The following is a 21,301-nucleotide window of genomic DNA, read 5'->3' on the forward strand; positions in this document are numbered from 1 at the left end:
ACCAGCTTAGTCTTTCACCAAGACATAGACGTTATACTACAAACCATTGGCAGGAAAAAAAAAAACACAAAAGGCAAGAAAAACAATTACATTTCAAGACCAGTGTGACCTTCTGCTTGAAAAAAAGAATTAAGAATAGGCACTGCGTCAAGTAAAGCTATCAGCTGTGCTAGAGGAACCTCAATATACTGTTTATTTAACCTAGAGACTGTTCCCAAGCCAGGATCCATTTTAATAAAGTAAAAGCTTCCAACTTGTTGCAGGAGTATACTGGCATTTTCCAGAGTTTTGCCAAAGCCTGCCTTTTTTAACAAGCATTACTTCATTCAGCAAAGAAGGAGCTCTGCTCTTCTTCCACAGCAACCCTGTGAAATACTGTACAAAGAAGAACAAGCTGCAGCAGAGGTCTGAAAATTTGAGCCCTCAGCTTTCACAGTCTTGTGAAAATACATCTTATTTAGATGCAACATCGGGAACTACAGACCGACTGTGTGCTGATGGCAGGAAATTTGGAGCCAGGTCTCCCAGTTTTCATTTTAGGCTGCTTTTGATTTTCTACGTGATATGAGACAAGTCACTTCCAATTATTTATTTATAAATTGCATCTAATTATCTGTAAGACCTAATTAGCTCATCTGGAAAGTGATTTGAAATGCACAGATGAAAGATAGTGTATATTTCTCAACTCTGTCCTCTGTGCCAATAAAATACTTATTTCACAACAATTAGATCTAATTGTATTTTTGATAGCTGCAGCCTTATCCCTAGAAATTCCAGCTCTGGAAGTTACAAATAGAAAGACTCATCAGGATGCAATGTTAATGAAGTGGTATGTGAAACATCTGTAGATAAGGTGAATATTCTAAAGCCCTTTTTGCAATCACTCAACTTGTAGCGATACTTTTTTCCCAGTTGAGTTTGCAATCAAACGGAAAGTTGGAGATTTATTTTTCAAGTGTCTCCCATCTCTGTCACAGTGCATTTCTAACACAGCTTTAGGCTTGTCTGGAAAAAGAAAAATTGGCCTAAGAAACCAAATCTAATCTTAAAATTGACTAAAACATTCTAGAAAACTTTAGTAATTAACTTTTCCTATGTGCCTACAGAAACTGTCTTAAAGTATCTTTCAGGAAAACATTTATATTTTATGTCTGCTTCAAGTAGCCTGAGGAGTTATTTGGTGGAGTTATTGTTCAATGCATAAGATAATTTGAAAACAAAAACTGACTGGCAAATATAATATATAGCATACATTTGTACTCTGCTGAAAGCATTTTGAACAAATGCATCCTAAAACACAAAATTCCTCTTACCTAGACAAAATTTCAAAATTCCTCCTACCTAGATGAAATGAAATCAAGCACCAAATTAGACTTGAATTTATAAAAATGGAGACTGCTTTAAAATCATTTATAATTGAATCAACAGAAATTAGTCAAGGACTATCTCGCTTCTAAATGAACCCAAACCAGAAAGTTAGGGAAACTTGTAAGCCCTAAATTTTATATATATATATATATATATACATATATATGTATATATATATATATATATATATGAGTATTTATTCCATGAGGGAGACCAGTTATTACGTACAGGAATTTATAGCAAGAATTGCCTTCATGGACACAGTAGAAGATGCACATATTCCTGACAAGCACAAACCCTGTTTACAGCCTGGTGACAACGACATACCTCCCACCCTGTCCACCTCTTTATTTCATTGATATGTTACAGGGCATGGTTCAAACATGCTTTTCACCTGCAAATTATGTGCAGATCCTTATTCTTCCATACCTGAGAGGAAGAGAAACCACTGGTTAACATTCAAGCTGAGCAGTCCATACATTTTGGTCCTATTGCTTTCCTGTTGTTGCTCCCTATAAACATTTCCAATACAATGACAGAAGAAAGCAAAAGAAAAAAATGAGACGTGAACTCTGATGCAAACCAGAAGCAGAATTTTAAACAATTAAAGTACAGATTATGAAAAGGTAATAAAATATTTATTTTTACATAAATATATTTCAAAGCCTGGTAGTATACTTTAATTTTGTTGTTATTGTTGCTGTTAGTTTTTTTTTACATAGTAAATATAAACAAAAGACTTTAAATATGGAGTTGCCACCAAAAGATCTAAGTTCTAAAAACAGAGTTCCATTAGCAGCTTAATCTTTCTCTTTTCAGGAACTATTCTTATGAATTAACAAAAGAGTTATAAGATTATAAGATTATTAAGAATCTTAAGAAAGATAAGAATCTTTTAAAAGATTCCATCAGAGAGGAGTACGTTCAAAAGGAACTACTATAAGAAAATATTGTTTAAAAAGCTGATTTTTATGACCAGTTCTGTAGTAAATGATTATGGAAAACATCTCCATAGAATACATAAAGTTTGATAACTTAAAAAAAAAATAAAGTCTTACACTTATGCAGCAGAATTTGAGAACGAATAGGCAAACTTTGAGCGTCAACATGTAGTAAAGTATATTAAAAGTCACAGTATAATACTTAACCAGAACTTTCCTGGAACTCTCAGATAACTTCTTTGCATTCACTTGTTGTGTTTAGTTATCCTTCCATGTGACAAAGCCAAGAAAGTCTGAACCAACATTCATATCTGACCCATTCACCATATTTTCAAACAGCGTAATCATATTTAGGCCAGAATTTGCCAATTAAACCCAAGAACCAAGTATAAGACATCTCCCCGCTACCATTAAAAAAAGTGCTTTTTAATGAAGGATATCTCAGAAGCTGTTGTAACCAGTGATATATGTCTGTAGCACACAGCAAGTACCAAACAGGTGGAAGTGTTCAGAAGAAGGATTTGGAAAATGTAATCAGGAATGTATGATTGAAAGTGGCTTACTGAAAAAAAAAATAAAATGAAAACAGAAATCCTAATCCACACACAAAGGAAAAAACACCATTGGAAATGAGCTCTGACTACTTTAAACTAGGAAAAAAGTTTCAGGGTAGTTAAAAAGCTAATGAAGTCAGAAGTCTCTCTTGAAAGTCCACAAGCCTTGAATTCATGCAGAAGCACTGTATTTACTTTCTGAATATTTGCATAACATTAATAAGACCCTCAGAACAGACAGCAAGCTTGATCTTGGGACAGGAATTGGCCTGATGGGCTGAAGTAAAATGAAGAATGAGAGGACAGTCAGAAGCTCTGAGGATGGATTCCAATCCAGCACAGAAGGGCTTACTGAACCAAACTGCTCTCTTCAATCCAGTCTAGTGTCCAGTGTCTACAATGGCTCATATGGGAGCTTTTTGTGAAGGCATAAGAAATTATGCAGGAAACAATTATGGAGTAATCGGTTCAATGAGTGGATCTTCTGCTAGAGGACCTAAAACTAAGAGAATATGTTATGAAGCATGCAATACCAAACTAAGAATTTTTAAATTATATTTTAACCAAGTTTTCCTTTTCTTTATATGAATTAGGATTTCAAAACAAGCCCAGTTTTCAATGTTGATTCTCATTTTGACTGTAAGCATGCTGTGGCTCAAACCATCTCACCTTGTGAGATGTAGCGTACATACCCTAGCCTAATGGGTTCCCAGGCCTAATCACATTCCCTCCTAGTACCACCCTAGCTACTTCTAGAGCAAAGAAATCTAAATAACTAAGTACAGTCAGCCTACTTGGCATGACATTTTTTAAAAAACAAATTATTTTCACTCACACGACTTCGGGTAACACAAAACACATTATTTTAAATAAGAATACATAGTGCAACTTTTCATACAGCACCACTGAGACAAAGTCATATGTTTTATAATTGCCTCTGGATGAGGTCCCATCCCAACACTTCATTCATTCAGACAAAAAAAAAAAAAAAAGACATCTTGCTTCCATCTACTGTTCCCCAGTTGCTGCTGGTAAACAGATCTGCTGTCAGCTTCCTAGAAGATGATCTGCCAGCAAATCTGGGTGGTGGTGCTTCTGAGCAGGGAGGTGGCTGCTGCTGCAAACACAATGCCTGGAGTAGCACAGAAAGCTGGCTTAGTCAGCAAGTGAAGATAGGGATAAACAAGGGGGAGAGGCAGGGGAATGTGACTGACTTGATTGTACAAGTGACTACAGACACAGTCAAACCGGCAAACTGTCTTTGTACCTTCTCTATGCTTGCCTATACTTCTGCTGCTTATGTTTCCACTCATTACCCCAGGGAAGAAAAAGGAAATCAGATGATTTTTTTTTGGATCAATCCCAAGTGGGTAATACATCATTTTTTCCTCACGTGCTAGAAGCTGTGGTCTTTCATTCCCTTATTTCAGCTAGATCCATGCTTACTCCCCAGGTCATTCATGGTGCGAATGCTGCTGCTATTCAAATCGTATGTACTGTATTGAGTTTAATACAGTTAATTTTGGCTCAGAACACAGGCTTGAAGATGATGAATAATTTTCTTCATTATTTTTTATTTTTTTAAAGAGAAAACAACAACAACAACAACAAAAATAATACATACAGCTTTTATAAAAAACAGTGTGCATACCTGCCCACTCCAGCAAAACTCCATGTGTTGTATTTCTTATCAGTGATGAGAAGACTGTTTCTTTCAAATGCAGTAAGACAGTACCTTATTCTCTGAATTTCTCAGAGGAGGTGCCAGGAACCAGTTACAGCCAAAAACAATTAAAATGAAATGTGGGAACCTGCATTAGAATTTTTTGCATGAAAGGGACAGAGAGCAGGGACAGGGGCATTAAAGTGAATTTGAAAAGCTGGGTGCATCTCTGGGGCCCTACTTTCTATGACTGCACCCTATGCAACCAGATACATTCTCTTCCTGTGCTATCATACCACAAAATTCAGCTTCTGTCCCCATCTTACCACAATCTCCAAATGTCAGCAACATATCCCCAAGTTTACAAAAGTGATTGTTCTGGTTTCTGCTGGGATAGAGTTCAACCACATCAATTGTCAAGTTCAATAGCACCTCACTTTTAAATGTAATGAGCAGGAGAAACAAATACTTGAAAATACATCTGACATTGAACAATGGCAGTTCCTGGGTATTTAAACTTCCATACATGAATAAATGGTGCACAACTCATTAGGCAGACGAAACACAAGAAGAGAAGGGAAAGTGCCTCTTAGCTGCAGGACCCAAGAACACTTCTATGTCTGGGTGCATCCTGACTTCATACTGGGATATGATCTCTTTAACCAAGCTAACTGCTTTCATTCTACACTGCCCTCTACGTTTACCGTCCCTTCTGCCCCTACCATCAGAGTATGTGGCACAGGTGTTTCCATTTAGCTAACAGAGGTACTACCAGCAGTACTGCTGTGCTAACATGATGTTCAGCCATGTGAGAAGTCAGGGAAATAAGGCTGTCAAACCATTCCACAGCCCTTGCACTACTAGCAGTAGGAGCACCTTTTATTTCTTCTTCCTCTTTCCTGCTGTAGAGTATTCCTGAAGGTTACAAACTAAAACAGACAAAAAAAATCTGGATGCTTTTGAATCTGTTACCTTAACAACCCTTGCCATCGAGGAAGAGCATTTTCAGGGAAAAACTTCTGTCCTTGCCACCTTATGAGGCACTTGAGATTCCAGCCAAGTGGCAAAAATAGAGCTACCAAGTTCTACTCTACCAAAGCCACACCAAGGCCAACTGCATAGGACTGTATTTTAATGGTATTTAAAATTTCTGCATTTTAGTTTGTAGAAGAAGCTGGGCTTATTTTTTTGTTTGTATGTTATTAAAGAAAACAATCACTTAAAAATAATTCTGCAAAAAAAAAATACACTATTTAAATGCATACTTTCAGAGTGCAAAGCCCAAGACTAGCTTGAAATGTTTGGCATTTTACCTTTCCCAGATTGAAAAAGGCAAGAGTCCTACTTGTTAGCTCCCCATTCCTACAAGTATTTAAGTTTAACCATGTGAGTAGTATAGGAATTAAAACACCTGCAGAAGTGTTTGCTGGATCCAAGCCTAAAGCAGAAAAGTAAGAGTTAAGATTCCTGGGGTTTCATTCCTGGCTCTTGTTAAGAATTCCCTTTGCAACTTCTTGCACTGGACTTACATTTTTCCCACCTGTAAACAAGGAATAAAATCAACCTATAACAGAGGGACATTTTAAATCTTAATTAAATAGTATTAAAGTGCTTTGAAATTCTTTAGATGAAAGGTGCCACAAAAGAGAGAAATATTATTGCCATTTTCATTTCTCTAGCAGATTTTAATAGTATTTACTTCACTGTTATGACCCGTATATACCAGATATCGGTCTCAGCAAGAACTGTATGTAGCTACAGGTTGTGACCAGAAGATGCTAAAATACTTTTTTTAGCCAGTGCAGACAGATTTCACTGTACATGATCAGTTCTTTTTTAAAATCAATCCTATCAATAGATGAGTTAACCTACAACAATCTATAACATGCTTACATTCTCTTTCCTACATTAACTAGGAAAACTACATTAGAATCTTCTGGACATTTATTAAATCTTAGTTGATGATTTCATTAATAGTCAGAATTCTCACCAACATTGACCAAATCTGTTCTGTATCAAAACTGCTACAGGAAAAACAACAACAGAACAAATCTTTGTCAACGAATCATCCAAATGGTATTTTAAAAGTCATTATTTAAACTCACACATGTTGTTATACAGCTTTCTAAACAGTGACTCAACCAAACCAAGCACAAAATACCTTGTTCTCCAGTTAAGCTTGCCCAACCTTGCAGCAAATGCAGGCAGCTGAAAGAGCAAACACAAACACATGGCAGCGAGGGTTACCTCCACCTTATTCTTATACACTGACATGGAGTAGACTTGGGCCACAACTGCTGCCCATATGCAGACCTAAGCACGGATTGCAAGTACAACATTAATCCATGGTCCCTTTTTCCTCAAGGAAAAGGCAGGAGGATACAGAGTGTCCCATGGGGCAAGCCCATGAACTACAAGCTGGAACACATGGCCATAAATGCAACAGTTTGAAGAAAAAAAACAAACACCTCTCAAAATGGTAAAATAACAAGAAAAAGATGACGAGAAAAAAAAGCAAATGACTGCTTGCATCAAATCTCTAATAAGTCTCTACATCACAATAAACCTATGACAAAAAACATGATTCTGATTTTTTAACCGCTGTGAATGAAAATAAGACGCAACCATTTACTAGAACATCAAAAGGACTGTTTTATGGTCTCTTTCTTTATTTGATCAACATTTCTACTTTAATTGGAAAGGCTCCAATTATTCCACAGCATTTTCATGGAGCATAACAACAATTCTTCAAAGTGAAGTCATCCTCGGTCTTCCAAAGGCGTTTTAAAGCCAGAACAGGATACACTACTCATGGAGTGCCTTCCTCTAAATATGTCCTTCACAGGGTGCATTTTGCTTGTTTGTCACAGGTTGAGACCTTTGAGGACCTCTTGAACCTCCTCTCTCAGTTACGGGCATTTACAACTTTTCTCCACCTTCTTAAGTCTGTCACCCTACTTTCACAACATTTGTAAAAAATAAATAAATATATATATATATATATATTTTTTTTCTCTTAAATCTTCTGCCAGATCTGGCTAAAACCGGCCAGAAGTTCAAAGAGGATTTCGCAAATGGACTCACAAGCATGTGCACACAGATGCATGTTATCCTATGCCTTTGATTATAGGAACATGATTTCACACTGTGAAGCTGCAGTTCGGGGAATCTCTCTCTTGGAAAACAAAAGATACAAAAATAACAAAAACCTTTCCACCCATTCTTACCTGTTTTTCACCTTTAGATAGTTGATATACAATTTTCACTGCATTTACCATCACCCAATTCAGAATTTTAATACAACAAAAGTACACAGAACCAGTAAGTGGAATAGATCAATCTACCAAATAGCCCCTAGCGTCAGGTATGAGTGAGCTAGTCATGGAACCAAACCCATTTTGCAAACAGACCTCTATCTACAGGTCTCTCTCTCTCTCTCTCTCTCTCATGTGATTGGGGCTCCTCATTTCTTGTTCTCCTTTTCTGGTTAGTTCTCAGTGTTGGTAGAAAGAGAGCCTGTCCATTCTGATATTCAAAATCTTGTGCACACTGCTAAGCCAAGGTATTCAAAATGCCTTGAACAATAACACTTGCAAGCCTAAAGGGATTAAACTCACTCCTTAGATTACATATATGTTTTAAAGTATTATTGACTGGCTGATCTATACTTACAGACACCACAGAAAATTCATTCCAGTCTTTTGGTCATGGGAAACATGCCAAAATACTAGTCATCTCTCTGAGTGTAAGTTCCCATCAGTTGCAGGGTGTGATTAAACATTTACAGAACGCCGCCTGCCATTCAGAACAGATCTCCAAGATCAGACAGTCATTCTTCACATTCATAGATACCAAAGTGCTATGGCACACTGAGAACTTGGCTTTTGTCACTGTTAAGAAAAAAAAACAAAACCAAAACAATCGAACTACTAGAGCAGTTAATCCCTGGAAGGCCTTGTGACCACATTCCTTGACAGGTTTGATAAATATGGAAATAGTGAAAACGTTCTGACTTGTTAAACTTGCAGTCTCTTTAATACATTTCTTGGCCCCAGCAAGCACAGACTGCTGACTTGGCAAGCCCAGAGGACCTTTGCTCACCTTTCTCAATAGACCCATGCTGATAAGTCTGAGTTTCCCCAAGAGCAGAACAAAGTCATGCCTATTAAAATGTTTATTCAATTCATAGAGTAGAGCAGCTCTTTCATGAAAGCAGGTATCAGAGCAAGAGGAAGATCTATAGGAACGTACATACGACCATAGAAGATAAATTCAACTAGAAACTGAATGACTCATTCTTTAAAAACAAACAAGACCAAAATGTCTTTTAGTTTCATGGAACACTGACCTCTAAAGAATATCATTTACTTACTACACACTGCGGAAAAATACCGGGTTAACAAAGAAAACAACAGTGTTAAACTTAAATCACTGTTGTCGTTTTTTATGCTACTGTACAATTCACTAGCCATTGGTTCATATGACAAAGCACATTGTCAACAGATAGCTTACAATGTTACATATCATTGATTCTGTATAAATATATATACATTTATCAGTTTTCAGAATATTACAGCGTGCGTGAGTTCTATAGTGCCTTACACGGCACACCTGATTTACTACTTACACTCGGCACAAGAAAAACAGATTGCTCCATCCACAAGAATAAAAGATAGCAATATAAAAGGTGTGGAAGAGAACTCCAGTGCCTACATACTACTGACTACTAATTATTTTGGGGAAAAAAAAACTCATCACATATTAACGCAAGTTTCTGCAAACCAAGCTGTTTTCCACAACAGGTGTCAAGACGGTTGATTGTGTCAGCCAAGCTTTCAGCTGTCCTATATGAAAAAAGAACATACAGTTTTGATGCTTATAGATTAGGTGTTTTTGAAAGGTTACGATGCATTCACAGTGCTTCCAAATGGAAAATTGTTTCTGTGAGACAAAATCATGTTAAAGGATTATAAACTAGCCACTCTTCCAGGCAATGTCTGAAAAAAAAAACTTTTAAACAGAATTTACACAATTGTGTTTTGTTTTCTCCTAACAAAGAGATTCCTAAATCATTCTGCATATCACCCCAGAACCTACATACCTGTCAATCACCATAGCTGAGACTGTAAATGTAAGCCTTAATATTAATTACTACAAGCTATAAGCATAAAATATCTGGAATTCTGTCTTGAGCCAGATAGCACCGGGGCATGAAACCAATCGAACTCTACTTTAGCCATCTCCTCAAGATACGCAAAGTTTACCCTTGCACTCAGCCTTGCCCCCTCCCCCCCCACGAAGTACAAATTTCCTTTATTCAGCAGCTTTAGATTGTTATATACTTGAATATTACTGCAGTTATGCCAATTAACTACATGATATCGGCACGCAATTTTGTATAAAATTATAATTTATATAAAACATATTCCCCAATATAAAAATTAAAGATAAATAACTACTTTTCAAATACTCCACAGTATTTCTGGAATACATTTGTTTCTAAACATAAATTTTCAGGGCTAAGGAAACACTTCAAAACAACAATCAAGGCAAAATGTTGCCTACAGAACTACTTAAACTGATGAGTTTTCTTATATATAAAAACATAAATAGATGAGGCTGAATAACACCACAATTTGATAATATATTGGATTCACAGGAAGCCATTTAAAAACGTGTGAGAGATGGAAGGACTTCAAAGCTGAAGTTTATTTTAGTTAATAATAGTGTGCAGTGTGGTCACAATTACGCCTGTGAAAACTACGAATAGCAGGGAGCTGGTTTTATTTTCAAAATAAATGCTTGGTTTTAATTCTGTGACCTTATTTATATAAAACTGAAGAGCAGAGGCATAACAAAGCAAAGTTAAAGGAACTGACTAGAGAGAAAATTGAAACTGGTCAGTTTATTTTCTTTACTCAAACCAATTTAAAAGCAAGATACAACCAAGGCAAGCATGCAGACCATTATATTCCTCAAAATGTTTTGCCCCAGTAAAACACAATTTCCTTAGCCACACAAGAGATATGATCCCTACTGTGCAGAAATTCTATCGTTTAAACATAAAAAGCAGTAGATGAGTACAGAGGAAAGAAAGAAGAAAAACAGATAGGGAAGGACAACAGGAAGAGGCTGTAGGTATCACAACCATGATGATGGGCAAAAGTCATGTGAAGATGCTCGATGTAATATGTTCTTGTTGAGTTAAGCATTACAAAAGAAGCAACTCAGTATCAGAACACCTAAAATCAGAGGAGTTTTGCATTTAAAATTCAGAATGCTCTTTGAAATAGACAAAAAATACAAACTTCAGAACAGTCTATTTCTATTATTTCTATGGCATTCGGTTATGATAAAATAGCATCAAAATAGACTACTGTTTTCAGAAAGAATAAGACCTGATGTAATCAAATGTCTCATTTGCAAGAAAATGTTCAAGCAAGTTAACAAAAAATATCTACATACGCGTGTGTTAAAATCTTCTTTTCCACAGGAGAATGTTCCTGGAACTTAAAAGGTAAAAGATGTTCATACACTCAACAATGAACAAATTCCAACTCTAATTCTGTGTTGGGGTGGTAATGTCCAGGCAGGTAAGCAGGAGAAGAAAAAGTAAGTAGCTCCCCTCTGCTTTCAGTCCATCACTCACTCCCATTTGCTCTCTCCCTTTCTGAGCACTGTTCTATTACAGCAACACAATTTTACATTGTAAATTGACTATGGACACTATGTCTGGTTGTGTGTTAGTGGTGACTACCTGTTATCACAATGTTACAAGGAGTCAGAACTGCTAAACTGATTTTATGTTCTGTCTGAAATTACCGTTTATTTCAAAAGACAAACTACATCTGCTCTCTTCTGAGCACATCTACATCTCTCTATACCTCATCTCCAGAAATCAATAGAGGTGCCAATTCCTGCTGACTATACCAGGCTTGTCTGACACAGAACTGAGTGGTATGAACTTGAGAGACCAACGTGCTATAAAGAAGCTTGTAGAATTAAGAGATCAAGCTTTAGGGGCAGAATTAATAGTCTGTTTCTCTTTTGACTTTCACAGAGTGGCAAGAACCTGCTGCAGAGAATTAAAAAAGAACAGCTTGGTGTAGATCATAAAAGTCAGTGCTGCATTTGCATAATTGTGCATCATTACTGATAGGAATTTTAGGACAGCTTAAGTAACCACTGAAACATAGCATCTGAAAGCAGGCAACGGATTACATGTAAACCCAGGAGAGCAACTGCTAGAATGCAAATATTTGGTCAAAGCATTAGCTTTCTACAAACAGGGCAGAAAGCAGAAGAAATACGCACATTGTGGGGCTTTTCCATTTACAAAAAATAAATCTGCCAGTTCAATTTGGAAGAAGTTCAAGTAGCAATTCAAACTTTTAATACATTGCAAAGGGAGAAGGAACAACTGGGTAAATAGAAAATTTGCCTTCCTGTTAGTGATAGCTGGTGCATAAGCCTGATGCAAGTCCAACACATTCTGGGTTGCTGGGGAGAAAAGAGAAGAGAGCTTTGAATTAACAATGAGTAACTTAATTGTTACATTTGTAGGAAAATTATATTGTTGAATCATATTCCAGTGAATCTTATGATAGTATTTACTCGAACGCTAACAAAAGGATATGTGAACAAATATTCAGCAAAGCATATCATGACTAAAAAGGCACTCACATGCCAACCAGCAGGACATAAGGAAATGCAAACCCAAACAAAAACCCCAAAGAACAAACATTGCAAAACAGCATAGTTAAATAAAAATAAACATGGAGGGTATAAAAAGGTTAAGTTTAAAAACCAGAGGAAAAAAAAGAGCAAACCTAGACCCATGCCCCATGATATGACACCTATATAAATACAGAAAACAAAGCTCATGCAAAGACATAGGCGCTATAAGACTGAACTATTTTACATTTATAATATAAAAAGCAGAAGAATATGTTAAGAATGCAGATGTACCTAATTTAGTTTACAAAGCAGAAAACAGAAACCCTTTTTGTGAATGGATTGAAAGAAGCTACCCATTAGCCATTAATTCGTTAAGTATTCATGAATGGTCTACAAGCAAGCACAAAATAAGCATATTTCAAAATGAAAAAGAGACACAAAAGAAAATAAAGTATAAGGAAAAGAGAGAGAATAAGAAGACAAAGGTGAGACTAAAAGCCTCCAGATCCTTAGTTTGGGGGCTGGGCCATACAAACCACACAACAGAAAAAAGTTTTTGCTGCAAGAAAAGTGAAAGCAACAGCCTTTGACTGCCACATGCTACAAGCCCTGTCACATGCAGGGAGACAACTGGGTACCAAATGATTCACTGCATTTTTTTCAGATGAAAAAGAATTATTTCTTGATGACAGACACAAGGTGGCTGCAAAATGACACATTCCCCGCGAGGCCTACCTAAATTATGCTAGGCCATTTGTAAGAATTGTGTGAACTCAAATACACACGGAGGTTCTGAAGTAATATAAAGTCTCCGCTTAACCTTTCCTCAATCTTTCTACAACTTCAGAGCCAATTCTGCAAGTGAAATACCTCACCATAAAGCAAACAGTCTGAAGGAGGAAAACTGAATATGGAGGAAAAAAACAAGAAATATTCGAAGCCTGTAGTGACACCAAGAGTATTGACATTTACCCATCAAAGGAGGCTATATTTTCTATAGCAGGCTTACACTGGAGCATTGAAAGCCGATCTGATGTGAAGCTATGTGACTGAGTTGCAATCTGAAATGTTTGCTAGAAAAGCTCTTAGACTAACAGAAAAAGCATATGCATAAATAAAAAAAGAAAATGCAAATTAGGTTCTAAATACACCAATGTTTTTTCTTATTTTTCTCTAGGATTGTACCTTCAAAGCAAAAACAGAGCACAGATACCATCAGTAATGTCTGAAACAGTCCACACCACTATCACCAAGGAAACAAGTTCTAGCAAGAAGAGCACCTAGTGAAATCAGAACCACATGGATTGGTGGATGGCAGTACAACTGTTTGATTCACATTCCTAACAAAGGTATTGGTTGGGTTGCAAAGAGTACCAGTTCAGAAGAAATAATATACATTAGTACTAGGTTACAGGGGCTCCATGAACACCAGGAGGATTAAGATCGAGAAGAAAAGCAATACACAGAAAAGAACTCATGAATGGTATTTTAAATGATTCACTGACATTAAGCCGTAGTTTATTAAAAAAGAAAAAGTGGTGAACTTTGCTAAGAGGCCCATTGCAGAGCAGTTTGCATAATTATTAGAAACAGCACCTCATTCGCATTGCAGATTATAGAAAGGAAACAGCTTAGTAATTAATGGAAGTATTTTCAGCAGATATCTGAGAAAAACCCTCAAGAACAAAAGGAAGCATCTAAGGAAAAAAAAAAGACAGATAAAAAGTTAGGAGTAGAAGTCTAGGACTGACCACGGAGGTGGCTGTTAGAGACAAGGGATCGGATCCTCAGCTGGTCTATACTAGTAATGGGTTAAAGGGAACTATAGCAGGTTTTGACTTGTCAACAAAAGGAAGAAAGACATTACTGAGTCAACCAAGAATACAAAAACTCCTGTGTCCTTTATAACATTACAGAAGAATCAGACAGCAATGACTATGTTAAACTAAATTCAGTATTGTCACTAAGTTAGTGCTTTCCTGGCCAGCAGGACTTCACACCTTATGTTTGTAAACACGTCAGTCACAAGTAGGGAGGCCTTCTATCAGAGGACAAACTGTTTCAACCTCTTCCAGTTCGGAACATTATGCAAACGGAAAGCTTTTGTTGGCCTTACTGCCTTAAATAAAAGCACTGAAACAAAAGATCTGAAGATCATGTCCTAATCACCTAATCCTATTACCCAGAGGATCTTAATAGATGATAAACAGCAACTATAACACAACAACCAAAGTAGTTACAACTGCCTTTGCTGGCCTGGTAAAGAGAATCGGTTCTTTTTTAAGAGAGCAACATAGAAGTAGAACATAGCTGTACATGGAGAAAAAAGTATGCAATTTTGCCTCTGCTGTGACACAGAACATTGTGTTTTCCTTCCTTTCTTACAGCAAAATATTTCACTGTAAATAAACAAGGGGAGATTACAAGGAGTGCAGCTTGCTACAGAACACATAAAAATGTCTTTGACCACAAGTGATGTCCTGATGCGTTAGAGCAGAATGGGGAGGATGAGAGAAAGTGAGGAGAAAATGAATTGCTGGGTACCCTGCAAAACAGACTGAGTTGGATTGACATGACTGAGATGAACTTCTCAATTGAGAAGGCACATCCCAGCACCTGCTGGAAGTCAGGTGGACTTCCCTCCATGTTGCTAGTACTTCTGTGGTACAAAGATGCCCAAATATATTTACTAGGGTAACACTACCCTATGTGCTCAGAGGGAAAGAAGAGCAAGAATACAGATGGCATACAATTCCACTTCCAGTGACACTACCCTGCTAGGTTTTATTGTGAACTCCATTTATACAGCTGATTATGAATTCCTGGTGAACTCTGATTACTGCAATAGCAGCTGTACTACTTCCTTTCTCTTAGCACTTAACTGCACTCTTGCTTAGTGAGTCGTATGTGAATGTTTACGAAACAAGTACAGGAAGATCAAATAAAAGCAATGATTTCCTCTTAGACCTCCACCAGTACATTACGTGTAACCTGCCAACACAGGACCGGTTAGTCTCTGACCTGCAGCAGCTGGAAGTAGCTGAATTCCAGATGGCCCTAGAGAGCTGCTTCTGTATAGCCTGCATCTTACCTCTACCAACCTGACACAGAAAATCAGAGCAAGCTCCCATAACAAACATCTCCAAACAGAGGAAATTCCCAGTCATCCAGTATGATGCAGTCCTAGCAGTCAGTGTAGGATCTCGTTTGAGATCTATCGGGTCCAGTACTACAGGAATGCCATAACTACTGAAACTCAAATCTAGTTTCTCTACACCAAAATCCATCCATACAGTCTTCATGCCACTGGCATCTCAAAATAAAATGCCACTACATTATACCTTATCACACCTCATATCCTGGATCCTAACTCTCCAAAATGATTGTTTCAGAAAGAAGTAAGGATTCAAGTCATTATCCTGAGGTTTACTATGCATGTACAATATACTAGGTATGATTTACTAGGCAAGCACAGCCAGAAGTGAGGTGAATGCCTCATTCAAAATATTTTTATTTATAAACTTGGCAGGTTGGGGAAGTTCAATACAAGCCTCAGAATGGGCCACAACAATTTCCCCCATCAAAACGCAAAACAATTCAAAGAATCTCAGCTAAAAACATGAGTTATTCTCCCCAAAATCCTACTGCCAAGCCTAAAATAAGCACAGGACTTAGACTACCACTGTATTTAGCCTTGGCTAATGCAGGTAGCAATATGCACAGTGAAGGATACATAAGAATTAATTTAGGAAAAATCATAACATGTAGAAAAATTCACTAGTAAATTTAGGTTGACAACAGTGCAGCTCAATGAAAACCTTATGAATTATTTCAAAGAATATTAATGAAAAAAGTTTGAAAAGCCTACATTATTTCAATATCATCATCATCTGGGGAAAATAACTAATTTGGAAAAGCTTTTAATAAGTTAACTTGTATTATAAAATTATTTTGTCCTAAAAGACTTGTGCTCCATATATATATATTAATGTATATTTTTAATAAATGTTTACATTTATAGATGTATATATAAAACAAAGCAAAATTATTGCTTTAGGTACACAGCAAGCCTCACTTTTAAGTTACGTTACGCAACCAATATACACCAGTGACTGGTGAGGTACGATATTTCTTTCACCTTATATAGTTATTAGCAAAATTAAAAACATTTGTATTCCAAAGCAGAACGCAGTAATCAACAACCAGAAACAATAAAAGATAAATTTGCCTTAAGAATTCTCTCATTTTCAGTCTTGAACTATCTTGTTTTAATTTTCCATGATCAGACTTAAAAAACAGGGCTATAAAAAGACAATTACATGTGTGCCGGATGTCTCTCAAGGAGAAATTACTCAATTTGTTTTCACTTCATTCTGAAGATTGTGATCTAAGCACTGCACACCACTGCAGTTCTGTCTTGAACACCAAATTACTCTTTTCTTTCTGAAGCCTACGTTAAATGCTTCGCAGCTGCTTTGCCTTCAGAATACCTCTGTACTGAGAAAGGGATTAACTCCATTTGCAGACAGTGAACGGAGCCACAAAAAGTTAGTTTTGAGTGCCTGCTTGAGCCACTCAGGACTTGATTGTTCAGTTTAATGTGGCACACTGTTACATTTGATTTGTTAAAACAACAGCCTCTACTCAATGTAGCTGTAGATGAGTGAGCACTTCACTCTTAATCTCACTAATCAAGCATTTAGAAAAGGAGATGTAATACTAATGATCAGATATGAAAAATCTGCTCAATTATTTAGTCATCCCTAAGCGTACATCTACATAGTTACCAAACCAAAGGCATATCTGATTCCCCACGGAAGAATTCAGCTGTCTTGATTATGTATTATTTACTTCAAAAAAAAAAACATTTTTCGCAACCTATGATGCAGTGATCTTACAGTCTCTTTCAATGCAAACAGAGCCATTCCCTGAACAGATTGAGGCAGGGATACCCTTTAAAATAAAAGTACACATTAGTGAGATTAGATTATTTCATAATACTAAAAGGGAAAAATTACTGTTGTATGGAAATATTTAATATCCTATTCTTGACTCTGTCACACTACCCTCAATAATGTTTTGATATATTTAAATACTATTATATATCTCCATGTTTCCACATGGGTTCTATTAAGAATATTAAAGATTATTGCATTATTCTGATTCATTTGAGCTCATGGTCTAAGTATGAACAAGCTGCCTTTCAGGTGGAAAGCTCCGTATTCCCTGACCCATAACCAGTAGACAGCTTCAGTCTGAGGGTTGGAGGGAGATTTGCTGTTATATTGAAGTAAATTTGTGTTCAGTAACACTTCTTTCTTTCCAGAGATACTGAAGCCATTTCAGAGCTCTTCGCATAGTGTATTTCTGGTGTAATTAATCATTAAATTTTCCCCTTTAAAAATCTGTCAATCAGCAAAAATGGTTTGCACCAGTTAAATTACTCTCTTTTTTTTTAAAAAAAAAAACAAAACCTCTTTTGCTGTCTAATATTACCATCTTGGAACAACAGAAAAAGATACACATACACATTTGCAGCAACACATTAACCAAAAACATAAGCCAAACAGGAAAGAGTGTGTTCCTGACGAAGAAGCACGTTTGTTTCTTCTGTAATAGCGGAGCATACTGTTTTCTGACAAACCAAGTACCAGAAATTCCATTTGTAATACACAATAAAGAATATTCATAGCAGAATTACATTTGTTTGACATTTAACTCAAAACTGTATTAGCTTGGTTCCAAGTACAGTCTTTTTTTGGTGTTTTTTTTTTTATGGTTGTTTGTTACTGTTTTTTTTTTTTTAATTGTATGGACATAATTACTTTAATCAATACCAAATACTCCAGTAGATTCTTGAGAGTATGGATTTTTTTTTTAAGCTTTTGTATACATAGTTATACTTTGAGAATTAGAAACTTCAACCCACAAACATTTGTTTACATTCCTACCACTGTACTTCAGTACAGATTTTTCTTTCAGGCTGGTTTATGACACCAAAGTAGCAAATGCAGGAGTTGAATTTTAGTCGCTTATGAGCACTGCAAACACACATCAGACCAATAAAGCACATTATCAAGCTCCCAGCAGCAACTGAAAGAAGTTTTATGAATTTGTCTTTAATCTAAAAACAAACAAACAAATAAAAACACCCAAATAACGACAGATTACATAAGCCTTTATGTACAAGTAAAACATTGATCTCATTTTACACGTGAGACATATTTGACACTATTGCTTTATATTGTATTTGGTCTAATTGTTGACTTGATGTCCAAATCTTCTGACATTGCAGACTATTTCATTAATGCTGGGTCTGCCTCTGACTCACTTAGCAATCTTTGAAGTTGATATTTTTCCACTCCTTGTTTTAGTTACCTGTCCATATAATTTCTTTTATATCAAACAACGTTTGTTTGAAATGTGTTTTAAGATTCTAAGATAAAATATCTTAAGCTTTCAGAAAGCTTAGAATCTTGCTTGACACACACAGTCTTCCTGTCCAAACAAGTTGCAAGTATTATTATCCCAAAATTGCACTTAGGAACAAAAATTAGGCCACAGTGTCCTGTACCTTGCATTACCTTGTGACGCCTCTCAGCAGATGATGCAAACAAACTGTGCTATGGCCACACGGGGATCTGAATGCTCACTTACAAAGAATGCAGTCTTAGAGGGCTAAGAGCATCTCCAGGTGTCTGCATAGATACATATGTTTGTTTACTGAGATTCAAGACAACCCAAATGATTGATAAAACATTTAGCATTTAGAACCTCCAGCGTCAACACTTCATAAGAAATCTTGTATTATTCTTGGTAAGAAACTTAGGAAATTAGTAAGAAAATAGTCAGGACACCTTTGTATATCAGGACTGGAATTTTTCACAGAAAGGTTTTCCCTTGTGAATTTGTCTGCACCTAGTTTAATCAACAAAATTTGCAGCTGTTAACAGGTTCTGCTTCCATATGCTACCCCATATAAATGTTTCTTAATCGTGACAGTAGCTGGTTCAGAGTCCAACTGCCTTAATTGGATTTGGTACAAGAAAAAGCATAACTATTTAGGTTAACCATCGAAAAAAGTACATTCGAGTGGAGGTCACGGGAAAGCTGCTTTCCTCTGACTGAAGAATGTAAGCACAAGGACAGAGGAGGTGCTGCTACTTCGCTCACACACACAGCATAGACAACAGCTGCAGTTTAGGCTCCCTAATCTCAGTAGAGATGTACTTCCCCTCTTTATGGCCAGCTAATTGAGCTGACGCTGGGTGGAGCACATTGAAGATACTTTCGGCACAACTTGAGGTAATAAATGTAACCTTACTAGAATACACTGCATGTACAAAACATCTTTATAAAGCACGTTATTTCAACAAGTTAGCTTTGAATCATTACAGAGGCTTCATTTTCTGTTATTCACGTTTCTCATTTCCTGCAACCTCCAAACACACATGCTCCCCCCTTCAAAACAGGGAGGGGAAGGAACTTGCCTGGAAAAATGACTTAACTTTTTAGGAAGGTACGTCTGCTTTAGGCCTGCTTCAGGCCTGCTTCACTTGTCCAGTTAGTTCCACTTGCTTGTTTCAGATTAGATGCAGGGAGGGGATGTGGGGATTTACTTTAAATTTTTGTTTGCTTTCTACTTTGTATTCATTATTTCCCATCAAGTAGAAAGATGAACAAGCTCGTGCAAAAATACTGAAGCATCTGGAATTTACTAGGATCTGCGATTGAAAATGGAAGTTTATAGAATATATAGGAAAAAACATCTTCAAGGCTTTTTCCTCCAACTCCCTGAATAAACACATTCGAAAGGGCATTCTCTGATCGGCAAGAATTCTAACATTTTAAACAGAATTTAAAAGGTTTCTAATTAACAGTGACATCACCAAGCTCTTCGCTGGCACTGACAATATTGCTGGAAAGTGACCTCACCTGTGACACCATCAGTCCCTGAGGAATACCCAAGGGTTGTAAACACAGGATATTATTAGCAATAAGTTTCATCGTTACGGAAAAACCTCTATTAAATATTTTACTTTATTTTTTTTAAACCAAAAATGAGTATTTCAGTAGCACATAGAACCAGAAGAAAACCTTGGGCCTACTGTACTCTTATCAGTGCTCAGTGAAGTAAAAAACAGCGAAGCTGCCTGCTACCTAACCCCGATGCTGAAACTAAATAGAAAAGGTGAAGGCTAGGGTTGGGGAAAGAGGAGCGACATCTGTATTCTCAGGTCATCCACTAGGACCACTCCAGTCCCACCAGACCAGGGGCTGAGCCACAGATACTGACTCCCAGCTAACGGCCATGTACCAATACACATTCTCAGTGATCAATTATTAGTGGTTATTAAGTACAACCACTTGGCAAATAAAAGTAACTCTTAAAAAACTCTTAAGGAGCTTAGTTTCCACCATAATGGTAGACTAGAGGGCTCTGAAGCACTGAAAGTCCTGCAGTGTATTCCTGTAGCTCATTTTTCCTGCTTTTCTGATACTGTCTTTAACTTCCTCTCCCCCACCTTCTCCCAAAAGCATATTCACATAGCTCCCCATCACACCTCAAACAGAGCTTTTGCAATTCCTAGTAAACATTTACAGACAGACTTTATGCTCTCCCAAACCAATGTTATTCCTATTTCCTGAAGCTGCCTGACAGTTCCTTGAGGAAGGTGCTCCTGTCTAAGAAGCACTCATCTTTTATACTCCATTTCACCAAAAAACAGTTCTTTCTTCTGGAACAATGTATTTATGACACACTCAGAAACTGGGACAATGTACTGAATGACAAATGGAACAACCACAACATCTTAGCAGGGCACAAGTTCTTGCAGTGTGATTGATGGTTAATTACAACTGTCTTTAAGAGTTGCATGACCTCAAGACATTCTGAGGAAACACAGTCTAAAATCACACCTTAGAACAAAGATCTCTTTGCACTTCCATTCTTGTGAATCCTTAAAAAAATCAAATTAGGTGAAAAGCAGCTGTGCAGTTCTAGTGTTGTATCTGCAACGACATTCACTCTTGGAAACTGTCATCGCCTTGTAACATGTCACAGACTGCCTCTTCAGCATCATGTCAGCACACATTAA

General features: G+C 36.9%; 1 protein-coding gene across 8 annotated transcripts in view; it reads right to left on the minus strand.

Moving 5' to 3' along the window:
* Positions 1–21,301, minus strand: part of RAD51B (RAD51 paralog B) — a 378,738-nt gene that overhangs the window by 299,158 nt on the left and 58,279 nt on the right. The gene's annotated exons all lie outside the window — the stretch shown is intronic.

Source organism: Cygnus olor, chromosome 5, assembly GCF_009769625.2.
Source record: "Cygnus olor isolate bCygOlo1 chromosome 5, bCygOlo1.pri.v2, whole genome shotgun sequence".
Classification (NCBI taxonomy): Eukaryota; Metazoa; Chordata; class Aves; order Anseriformes; family Anatidae; genus Cygnus; species Cygnus olor.